Genomic DNA, 11452 nt, shown 5'->3' on the forward strand with positions numbered 1-11452 from the left:
AAGTAAGGACAATTGGATACTATCTCAGTGTATCTCAAGTCTTGATTTGCATATGAATCACCTGGGTATTTGTCGAAACTATATATTTTAATTCTATGGGTTTGGGATAGCACCTACAATTGTGCATTTCTAATAATCTCCCAGGAGAAGGTGATTCTGCTATTCCACACAGTATACTTTTTTTTGAAGATTTGTAATTTTATTTATTTTTTTGGAAATTTTTTTATTTAATTATTTTTCAACTATGCTATTCTGTCTTTTACTCCCATCCCAGCCCACCCCCCACCTCCCTCCCCTTTCCACCCCCCTTAGTTGTTGTCCATGTGTCCTTTATACTAGTTCCTGTAAATCCTTCCCCTTTTCCCCCTGAAATTCCCTCCCTTCTCCCCTCCGGTAACTGTCCCCCTCTCTCTATTTCAGTGTCTGTGTTTTTTATTTTGCTTGCTTGTTTGTTTTGTTGTTTAGCTTCCTGTTAAAGGTGAGATCATAAGTAAATGAATGGATAAAAAAAATATGGTACGTTTACACAATGGAATTCTATACAGCAGAAAGAAAGAAGGAGCTCCTACCCTTTGCAATAGCTTGGATGAAACTGGAAAGCATTATGCTGAGTGAAATAAGCCAGGCGGTGAAAGACAAATACCATATGATCTCACCTTTAACAGGAAGCTAAACAACAAAACAAACAAGCACACAGTACACTTTGAATGGCAAGGCACTAGTTCAAAATTATAGAACACCAGAGTTTTAAAGAGAAAACTTAGGTGATCAAGTTAAAAATGTGAAGCCCAGATATTACAAAGTACTCTCTCTTAGACTATTTATGTTCTCATATGACTAATCTGAATTAAAATTAGGCCAAAATTCTTCTACCACACCCAAAGCACCACAAAGTGACAGAGCTCCATGCATAATGGCATAGCATGGAGAGAAATGGAGCAAAAACACCCTAAAACCCTTTCCTACTGACTGTGGTTTCCCACCACTGATCACCATTACCCAAATTCAACAGGAAAACAGAAGTCAAGAAAGCCCATTAATACAATCTAACCAAGCCAGCCTCAAAGGGCAAACAGCAGAGTGGAGAAAAGCAAGGGGTGGTTTTAGAACAAATGGACAGTATTCAATGCACCTGAATCTCTGTAGAGACCAGACCAAGCTCATTTCCACCTCCCCTTTTACCCAGAATGGAACAGACATCAAAAAATAAAGAGACATGGGGCAAGGTGGAGGGAAGGAATGTGCTTGAATATTTTACTTCAGTCTGTAGAAAAGAAATGTATCTTCATTTAGAAGGATAAACTTTTGCCTGTGCTCAGTATCATCTCAAAAACTTCTTACTCCTTTCTTCTAAATAAGCACTCCTTACCTCTTTAAATTCTCTCCTTTCTCAGCCTCTAGATAATTAATGCTCAGGATTCTCCTATTAATTATGTTATCATTTCTTGTCATATGCATCTTCAGTATCTCACATTAAATATAATTGGTCTATCTGTTCAAGGCTTTAGCCATCCTATCTTTGGGATGCACGTGCATCTCCATTCCCCTAGTTCCATTTGCCACCTAGTTATTGAGGAAACTCCACCCTTCAATCTCAGTAAATGCCCAATCAAACTTAACTCTTTTCCCTCACCTTCCTCCTTTGCTTCCTTTTCTTGATGAAGTCACTATTGCTCTCCTGCTAATCACCTAGGCTCAAAGCCAAGTGTAGCCTATTCTGGCTTCACAATACATCCAGTAATGATATCTTCTGCTTATTTCCCACTGACAAAATTGTTACTTGTTTCCTCCTTTTTTTTCTTTCCTGGGCTAATAAAATTATTCCCTAATGAATTTCTTGATGCTTGTTTTTATTCTCTCTAGTCAAATATACACACATGACCCTCAGACTAGTATTCCAAAACTAGCTCTGATCACATTCTAACTCTAAAAAAATTACTCAGTCTCTGAACAACTACTGACAAGAAAGGAGCTGTGAGTATGTATGAATGAGCAGGGGAGGCAAAGTTAGCCTTCTACCTTTTTGGACTCTATCTTCTATTCTGTTTCTTAACCTGTATAGCTTTCTTTTGCTGGTAAGTGGTATTTTGTCTTCCTTTTTATTCAATTTCAAATCTCTTGCAAATTTTGAAATTGAATGTAGTATGGGAGGGAAGACAGGAAAAACATAATTTGATATAATAGTGGGGGAAGGGATAATGAAGACTTTGAGTGACCAAATTGGTCCTTAATAACTGCTAGTCATTAATTGGGAAATTGAAAGCATAAGTAGTTATTTTAAAGAACCAAGATTTCTAAAGATGGACAAAGTGAAACTAACTTCATTGACCAGTGTTCTCAGCGACAGTATTATTTCTGGGGGGTTGGAAGCACTGGAAGGAAAATGCCCAAACTATAACTACTTCAATCTAAATGAAACCAAAATCAAAGTACTCAATTCAGTAGATGTTCTACAACATATTAGAATATAGAAAATTCATGACTTGTTTAATGATAAAAATCACAATCCTAAAACCTCGGAAAGCATTTCTTAACTGCAGCAGCAAAACATACCTAGGAGGTTTTGATAAGAAAGATAATGAACATCAACTCTGAAGAGCAAGAATATGAAGATGGAAACAAAGGTAATAAAGATAATTAGGAGGATGGAGCTGGTTCCCCCGGAAAACATGAGAAAGAGGAGGAGAATGAAGGCAAGGTGAAGAAAGCCGAGAACTGGGGAAGTGAGCAGAGGAAATAAATCTTATGTATCCAGAAAAAGGAGAATTTCCAGATGCATATTACGATGACAAGGACAGAGAAGAGGACAAAGGAGGTCTTCCATGAAAAAGAAGAAACAAGATGCTAAAGATGAGACAGGTGACTATATAATGCTAAAAACCAGGCCTCTTAATGCCTGGTTTTGCAATAGAATCATTACTATTATTTCTATAGAAAGTAAGTAACATGTAACATTTAATTGAAAGGATGTCTTTGACTATTTCACATTGTCTTGATTCAAAAGTTTTATTAACAGTTAATTATCACATTGTATGTGGAGAAAATTTGTAATGATCTCACTGGAAAATTCCCTAGAAATTTATTTGGAATCTTAATTTTTTCTCATCTTCTTATTGTTGTTAGTCATTATTAGCCATAAATTAAAACATGACTGATTTATTCAAAGTTAATGGCAGTTTTGTTCATAATGTTTTAAATTTATTTTTTATGGTCAGTCTTTTATTTTTTATTTTTTAAACTTTTTAAAAAATATAGCTTATTTATTATGCTATTACAGTTGTACCATTTTCCCCCTTCTCTCCTCTCCACTCTGCATCCCCTCTTCTGGTTCATGTCCATGTGTCACACTTATAAGTTCTTTAGCTTCTACATTTCCCATACTGTTCTTACTCTCCCCCTGTCTACATTCTAAGTATCTATGCTACTTATTCTCTGTGCCTTTTCCCCCTCTCTGCTCCTCCCACTCCCCTGTTGATAACCCTCCATGTGTTCTCCATTTCTGTGGTTCTGTTCCTGTTCTAGTTGTTTGCTTTGTTTTTGTTTCTGTTTTAGGTTTGGTTGTTAATTACTGTGAGTTTGCTGTCATTTTACTGTACATGTCTTTTATCTTCTTTTTCCTACATAAGTCCCTTTAACATTTAATAAAATAAGGGCTTGGTGATGATGAAATCCTTTAACTTGACCTTATCTGAGAAGTACTTTGTCTTTCTTTTCATTCTAAATGAAAGTTTCACTGGATAGAGCAATCTTGCATGTAGGTCCTTGCCTTTCATGACTTGGAATACTTCTTTTCAGCCCCTTCTTGCCTGTTTGTGTATGTCCTGGGACCTGTGTCTCTTCAACGAACTCACCTGTGTGGCTGGGAGTTCCTCCTCGCATCTCAGCTCCCAGAGGTGTTTTCAGTCAGAGGTTTGAGGCTTTATTTTCTTGCTCAGGCCCCTGGGTTGTGTGATCTGTCTCACTTCCCGGTTTTTCCAGGTTTATCTGCACCCAAATGTGGGACCATATGTACTGCACCCCTCTATAATCCACCACCTCATTCTGTCCTCTGACTGCTGTTTTGTGTGCCCAGGGTCTGCCAGCTGCCCTGCCACAATCCCTCTCTGTCCCAGCCACCCTACTCTGCCCCTGTTACCAATCTGGATGAATGTACCTACTTTAACTCCTTTGTTGTGGAACTTCCACACAGTTCAATTTTCTGTCAGGACTGGTTGTGTTTTTGTTTTTAAATTGTTGTTGTCTTTATTTTGGTTATTCGAGGAGGCACAGTGTGTCTACCTACACCTCCATCTTGGCCATTTAAATTTATATTTAAAATAACAAAGAAAATTTTCCATAATATAGAAAGGCAACAACTGTTCTTTTGAATGGCAAATTGATTATTTTCACACTGATCCAGAGACCTCTAGTGTTAGAGCCCTTAATTTTTTTGTTTGCTTGTTTGGTAAGTTTTTAATTCTTAAAAAAATTGTTTATATGTTCAATTGCTTTGTTACATGATAGTTTGGAGAGTAGGAGTAAAATAACAAATCTCAGCTACACAGTTTATGGATTTTATTTTAATACTCTTTGTATAACAGGATATATATTTTGTGTTAAGTTCCTCAAGAGTCTTTCCTTAATAGTTTAAATTCATTACTTTTTCTCAGCATTATTGAGGCATAATTGATGACTAAAATTCGTGTATATGAAAGGTGAACAGCTTAATGACTTGATATACAGACACATTGTGAAATGATTAGCATAATCAAGCTAAATAACATATCCATTATCTCACGTAGTTACCATCATTTTTGTGTGTAGGGAGAACACAAGATCTACTGTCTCATAGAATTTCAAGTATAGAGTACACTATTGTTAACTGCAGTCATGGTGCTGTACATTAGGTCTCCAGAATATATTAATCTTGCATAAATGAAACTTTGCACACCTTGACGGACATCTCCCCATTTTCTTTACCTCTGACACCCACTATTCTACTCCCTGCTATGTTTATCGGGAATGTTAATCTGCAGTTTTTTTTCTACCTTCCTTTACTTACTTTGTCCTTTCCACCTGGAGTGCCTTATTTTCTCTCCCCACATAGCTGAAACATAGCCAAGTTTAAATGCCTGTTCTATGAAGATATTTTGACCACACTACATAGAACTGTGAACTTCCCTGATGCTCTACTTCTATTTTCTTATTCCCAGCATTTAAAAATAATGGCTAGTAAAAATAAATAATAGTAGTAAGCATCTGTCTTAAAAAATGAACAAATGTGTCTGTATTCGATCCTGTAAGACTCAGGGAAAGTTACAATATTCTTATGAATAGCTTATGTAGACCTTACATTTGTCCCTTTCTTCCTGGTCACACCACTGTTAGTATTGGTCCTCCTTTCACATGAAAGGGCCACTGACTTTCTTCTATCCCTTTTCCCTTATGTCAACCATGCATACCACTTTCATAGTAATATACCAAATGGCTGCCTGATCATGGCTCACACTCACTCCAAAAACACTGAGGAATCTCCATTGGCAACAGAACAGAATCTATTCCTTAAGAAGGCATTCAAGCCTCTTCCTGATTTCACCCAACATATATTCTCACACTTCCCATTCCACAGCCTCACTGCAGCTTAACTTTACACCATCTCTGAACATACCCCATTAGGTTGCGCCTCCTAGCTTTGCTGGCTATTTCCTCAGCCAGCAACACCTTTTACCTGCCTACCTCTTCCACTTCTAACCCACATATCTGAATTATGCCTACTGTTATTAATAATTCTTCAACTATCAGATCAAATGCCAGTGGCATAATAGAGACACCTTGGAATTCAAAATACTGCAACAATGATGAAGAGGGGATTTACAAATGTGGCCTTTGAAAAAGTTTAAAGAAATTGAGATGTTTACCATGGAGAAGAAAAAATCCAGTGACAGGATGGGGGTTAGATTGCTGTTCAGGTCCAAGGGCAAAAATGAAGGCCAATATGTGGGAATTATAGGAAAACATTTTAGGCCAAAATAAATGAGAAATATCCCACCAGTCAAAGCTGTCAAAAAAAACTTTTTTAATCTATCAGTTTTTTAAACATATTATCTGGGCCAGAGGTCATGCCATTTACTTTCCACGAATCACCACCACCTTTGAGTCTCTTAACACCTCTAAGAGCTAGGTATTATAATCTCCTTTTTACAAATAAGAAAACTGATATTTAGAGAGATTAAGTAACTTGACCAATATATCATTGGTAGAGAAGCAGCCAAACCTAGTCCTGTCTGACTTCAGAGTCTATGCTATGTAGCAACCACTAAATTGTCATGGAAACTGCCCATCTTTAGAAATATAAAAGCACACCTGGGGGGACAATGGATAGGGGCTCTATGCAGATTATGAGGAGTTGAACTAAACCTTTGAAAATAATTACAACCCTGACTTCAGCCTTTCTCATTGTGTGAGACTTTAAAGTTTAAAACATTTTATAACTTTCAGTGATGAATTCTGCTGCAAGACAGAATTTAAGGACATTTAAGATGGAAGGAACAGAATTAGCAAGAGAAGAATGATTTCTCCTCTGTATGTCAAGATTATAATTTTATCATGTTCTGCCTTACATTAGAGATTTTTTACATTTCACACATATCTGAAATAGAGAAGGGATGTCAACACCCGTGTTGCACAGGTAAGACACCCACCCCTGAGAGATGCTTATCCACATGGAATCTCCTGTCTTGACTCATACCATCTAATGAAGCTTATCACCACCACACCATGGCATCCTTCTGAGAGTCACTGAAGACATCTTTGTTACCAGATCAATAACATCACAATCCTGGTCTTCCTTGATGTATGAGCAGCGTCCAATGCTGCAGAACAGATCTCCCTCTATTAAGCCTCTATTTCTTTGATATCTGTAGTATCTATATATCTTTTTTCCTTCTGTCTTTCCAATAACTTTCTCTAAACTTTTACAGGGCTTATCACTTTGTGGGGTCCTTAAATGTTGGTGTTTCTCAAGCTCCTGCTTAAGTCCTCTTCTCTTCTAATTCTACCCACTCTCCTTGAACAGTCTCATCTGCTCCCATGGCTTTGTTTTTCAGTGATGGCTCCAAATTCTTTATCTCATGTCAAGTCCTCTCTTTGAGTATGGGTTAGAAAGTATTTGTTGATAAATGAGTAAATCCAGGACAGAATAAAATAAGTATATGAAAATAACCAGGTTCCCATATTTCAGACTAGAACCCAGTTAAATACATCTTAACCACTGGTTTTAGCATCAGATAGAAATATGATTGTCTAACCACTATGCTGTATACATGAAATTAATACAAAATAATATTGAATGTAAAGTGTAATTGAAAAACATTTTTGTGAAAAAAAAACAAAGAATTGAATTCAGGTCTAAGTTCTAGCCCTTAATAGTAGAATGACATTAGATTAGTGAGTTAAAATGTCCATACTTTAGTTTTTGTCACTGTTGCTATTATTCTGTGTTTTCTTTGTAATAATTTACAAAATGAGGATAATTATACCCATCCTGGTTTACATTTAAGGTAGGTAGTTGTGAGAAATGCATGACTTCTCACATGCTAGAGGGCCTCCGTAGTGAGAATTATTTTTACTAAATTGAATTGAGCTATTCAATTAAGAGAGACAGGGGGCAGGATGCCTGGCAGTGTGCAAGGTGATTATTTTATTTGGTTTCATTTATCCCAAAGCTCTGGGTAGCTGCTGATGGCAGCTATTCACAGCTCAACTGTAAGTTCTCTGGTGAAGGGAGCCTGTGAAGGATAAAGGGTGGTGGCCAGAGTAACTCCAGGCTTAGATGTTCCTATCAGATGGCAACCTGTCATGCATGGTTAATACTTCAGAATGTGGGTTCAGCCCAGACCTCAGCCAAAGTTCTGGAGAAGTGCCTTTTCAAGTTATTTGTCCATTTTTAATTGAATTATTTAGGTTTCTTGGTGTTGAATTGTGTAAGTTCCTTAGAAATTTCAGATATTAAGCCCTTTACCAATGTGACATTAGAGATCATGTTCTCCCATTGAGTGGGTTGTCTCTTTACTTTGTTGATGGTTTCCTTTGCTGTGCAAAGGGGACATACAGAGGGCCATGAGACATACGAAAAGATAGTCAACATCACTAATCGTCAGAGAGATGCAAATAAAAACCACAGTGAGATATCACCTCATATCTGTCAGAATAGCTATCATCAATAAATCAACAAACAACAAGTGTTTACAAGACTAAGAAGAAAAGGGAAACCTTATGTACTGTTGATGGAGATGCAGACTGGTGCAGCCACTATGGAAAACAGTATGGAGTTTCCTCAAAAATTTAAAAATGGAGCTGCTTTATGACCCAGTGATTCCACTTCTGTAAATATATCCAAAGAAACCTGAAATACTAATTTGAAAGAATGTATGCACCCCTATCTTCACCGTAGTGTTATTTACAATCACCAAGGCTTAGAAGCAGCCCAACTGTCTATCAGTGGGTGAGTGGGGAAAAATGTTGTGGTATATTTATACAATGGAATACTAGTTGGCTATAAAAAAAGAAGGAAATCCCTGCAGCAGCATGGATGGACCTGGAAGTCATTATGCTAACTGAAATAAACCAGTCAGAGAATTACAAATACCATACTTTTTCACTCATATGTGGAATCTGATAAATGAACCAAATTAACAAGCTAAATGGAGACAGGCTCACAGAGAGCAGACTGGCAGCTCTGGAGCAGGCAGTGGGAGTGGATTTGGGGGGTTGAGGGATCAAGCAAAAAAGGAAAAGGACTCATGGACATGGACAACAGTGTGGTGACTGTGAGGGTAAGGGAGGGGGCTGGAAGAGGGTATAAGGGGAATAAATGGAAATGGAAAAAGTACAAAAAAATCAAATCCCAGATTGGGGCATAGTAAGAAGTTGGGCATGAGCAGAGTAGGAACAAATGATGGACTAGGTGCAGAGGGTAACCAGGGCAAAGAGCCCCAGGTGCCTAGCAACGGGTAAGACTACAAACCCTTGCAGGATCATTCCCTTAAGCATTAATCCCTGGAGATGACATCTAGTCCTCAGCTGTGTTTCACCTCCAGGCCTAGAAAAGCAGGAAAAACAGACACAGTGATGCCATGGCCTACATCAGGACTTGCTGCAATAACTAATGACCCTCTGCCCTGGAGCTGATCAGTGGAGAACTTGATCCCGGGGATACACACCTGGAAAGTTGATGACTATTTTACTGAGATCCTCCCTTGAGACCTCAGATAAAAGCCCTCAGGATGGAAGACCAAGCATGACTCTATGGATCTCTCCCTCTCTCCCCTAACCCTCTCTCTCCCAGAAGCACACCTGAACCTCTCCATCTCTCCTCCCTCTCTCATCTCTCTCTCTCTCTCTGCTGTAACTTGTTTCCTGAGCCCATTTCTTCTATGGCTCACTTTTTCTGCCCCTATGACTTTCTAAATAAACTTTCTCTTTAAAAAAAGAGCTGTGGTATATTTACACAAGGGAACACTACTGGGCTGTAAAAAAGAAGGACATATTACCTTTTGCAACAGACTGGATGGACCTGGAGAGTATTATGCTATGTGAGATAAGACCATCAAAGGGAAACAAATACCATGTAATCCTACTTACATGCGGAATATAATGAACAAAATAAACTAACAAACAAAATAGAAACAGACTCATAGATACAGAGGAGAGACTGATAGCTGGAAGTTGGGTGAAAAAGGTGAAGGGATGAAGCAAAAAGGAAGCACAAAACTCATAGACACAGACGGCAAACAGTATGGTGATTATCAGAGGGAAGGGGTGCAGGTAGGAGCAGGTAGAAGAGAGTAAGGAGGGGATAAATGGGGACAGAAGGAGACTTCACTTTGGGTGGTGAGCACACAATACAATATATTAATAATATATCATAGAATTGTACACTTGAAATTTACATAATTTTATATTAACCAAATACATTCAATAAAAATTAAAAATAAAGGTGCCTGGTCTCAAATCAAGGAAATAAAAAAGCAACCAGAGAAATCTATCAGAGTGCCAAGGCTAGAAGGCACTCTAATCATTCTGCCATTCAAGGTTCGTGTTGCAAAATGGAGAAACATGGACCCAGGAAGGGGAGAGAGAAGTACCAAAATCATCCAGCAAGTTAGTGGCAGAGCTGGGATGCAAATGTAAGCCACTGGTTCACTACATATTCTAACCAGTCCAACCACCAGCACCATCCACAAGGCACTTATTACAATGACTTCTGTTCTTTATTAAGGCATTATTTACATAGAGTAACACATTAAGGTATAATTTTCTTACAATTTAAATATGCCTATTCTACATAAAATATGAAGTTCTATGAGTTTTACCAAATAGAAAATTTTGTAACTCCGAACACACTCATGACATAAAATGTCCATCATCCTGAAAAATTCCCTTATGACTATGTACAGTAAGCCCTCCCCTCCCTGCTCAATGCTTGTCAACCACAGATCTATTTCCTATCACCAAATCTTGCCTTTTTCAGAATACCATATAAGTGAAATTAAAATTGTACAGTATACCACATTTTGAATTTGGCTCCTTTCACTTAAAATACTGCACTTCAAATTCACCCATGCTGTTGGGTGTAACAGTAATTCATTCCTATAGTAGTGAGTAGTATTCCTGTAAGTGGCTGTACCACAGAGTGTCTAGCCATTCACCAGGGAGGGACATTGGGTTATTTCCAGTTTGAGGCTATTGCCAATAAAGCTTTATAAACCAGTGATTTTTTAACCTTTTTCATCTCATGACACACACAAACTAATTACTAAAATTCTGTAGCATGCCAAAAATATAGTTTTGCCAATATGAAAAAAATATAATTTTGACTGTTTTTATTATTTTAAATTTGACAGTCTAAGGAAAAAAGGGTCAGTACCCCTGACTAAACAGTTAGGTATTGCATGTTTTAAACATTCTTTTTGTACATCTGTTAAAAAATTACTGCTATAAACATTCATATATATTTTTGTGTAAATGCAAGTATTTATTTCACTTGAGTATATACCTAGGAGTCAGATTGCTGGGTCATGTGGTTAAGTTCAGACCTGTCCACAAAGTACCCGGCCATGCACTATGGAAAATGCAGGCCTTTATCATAGAAAGTATAAGATATAAACACATGATGCAGGAATGGGCACGTTGTCATGATAAAGCTGTTAATCATCAGTTGCCCATAGCTGTGGCTTTGTGAATCATCTGAATAGTTTCTGCAGAGGAATATTCAAGCTTAATGCTTAAATCTTGACATAGATTGTCTGCACTACTCGTTCAGCCATTTTGAATGCAATGGCCACACAGTATACAGGCTCATTCAATAGCATTTACCGCCCCCACTGACTAGTACAGTGAAGTTCTCATTCACACATGTGCATTCCAGTCCCCTCTCCTTGGCTGCCAAATTACATCAAAGTGGCACAAACCA

The sequence above is a fragment of the Artibeus jamaicensis genome, unplaced genomic scaffold (assembly GCF_021234435.1).
Source record: "Artibeus jamaicensis isolate MK-2021 breed Jamaican fruit bat unplaced genomic scaffold, CSHL_Jam_final contig_432, whole genome shotgun sequence".
Lineage (NCBI taxonomy): Eukaryota > Metazoa > Chordata > Mammalia > Chiroptera > Phyllostomidae > Artibeus > Artibeus jamaicensis.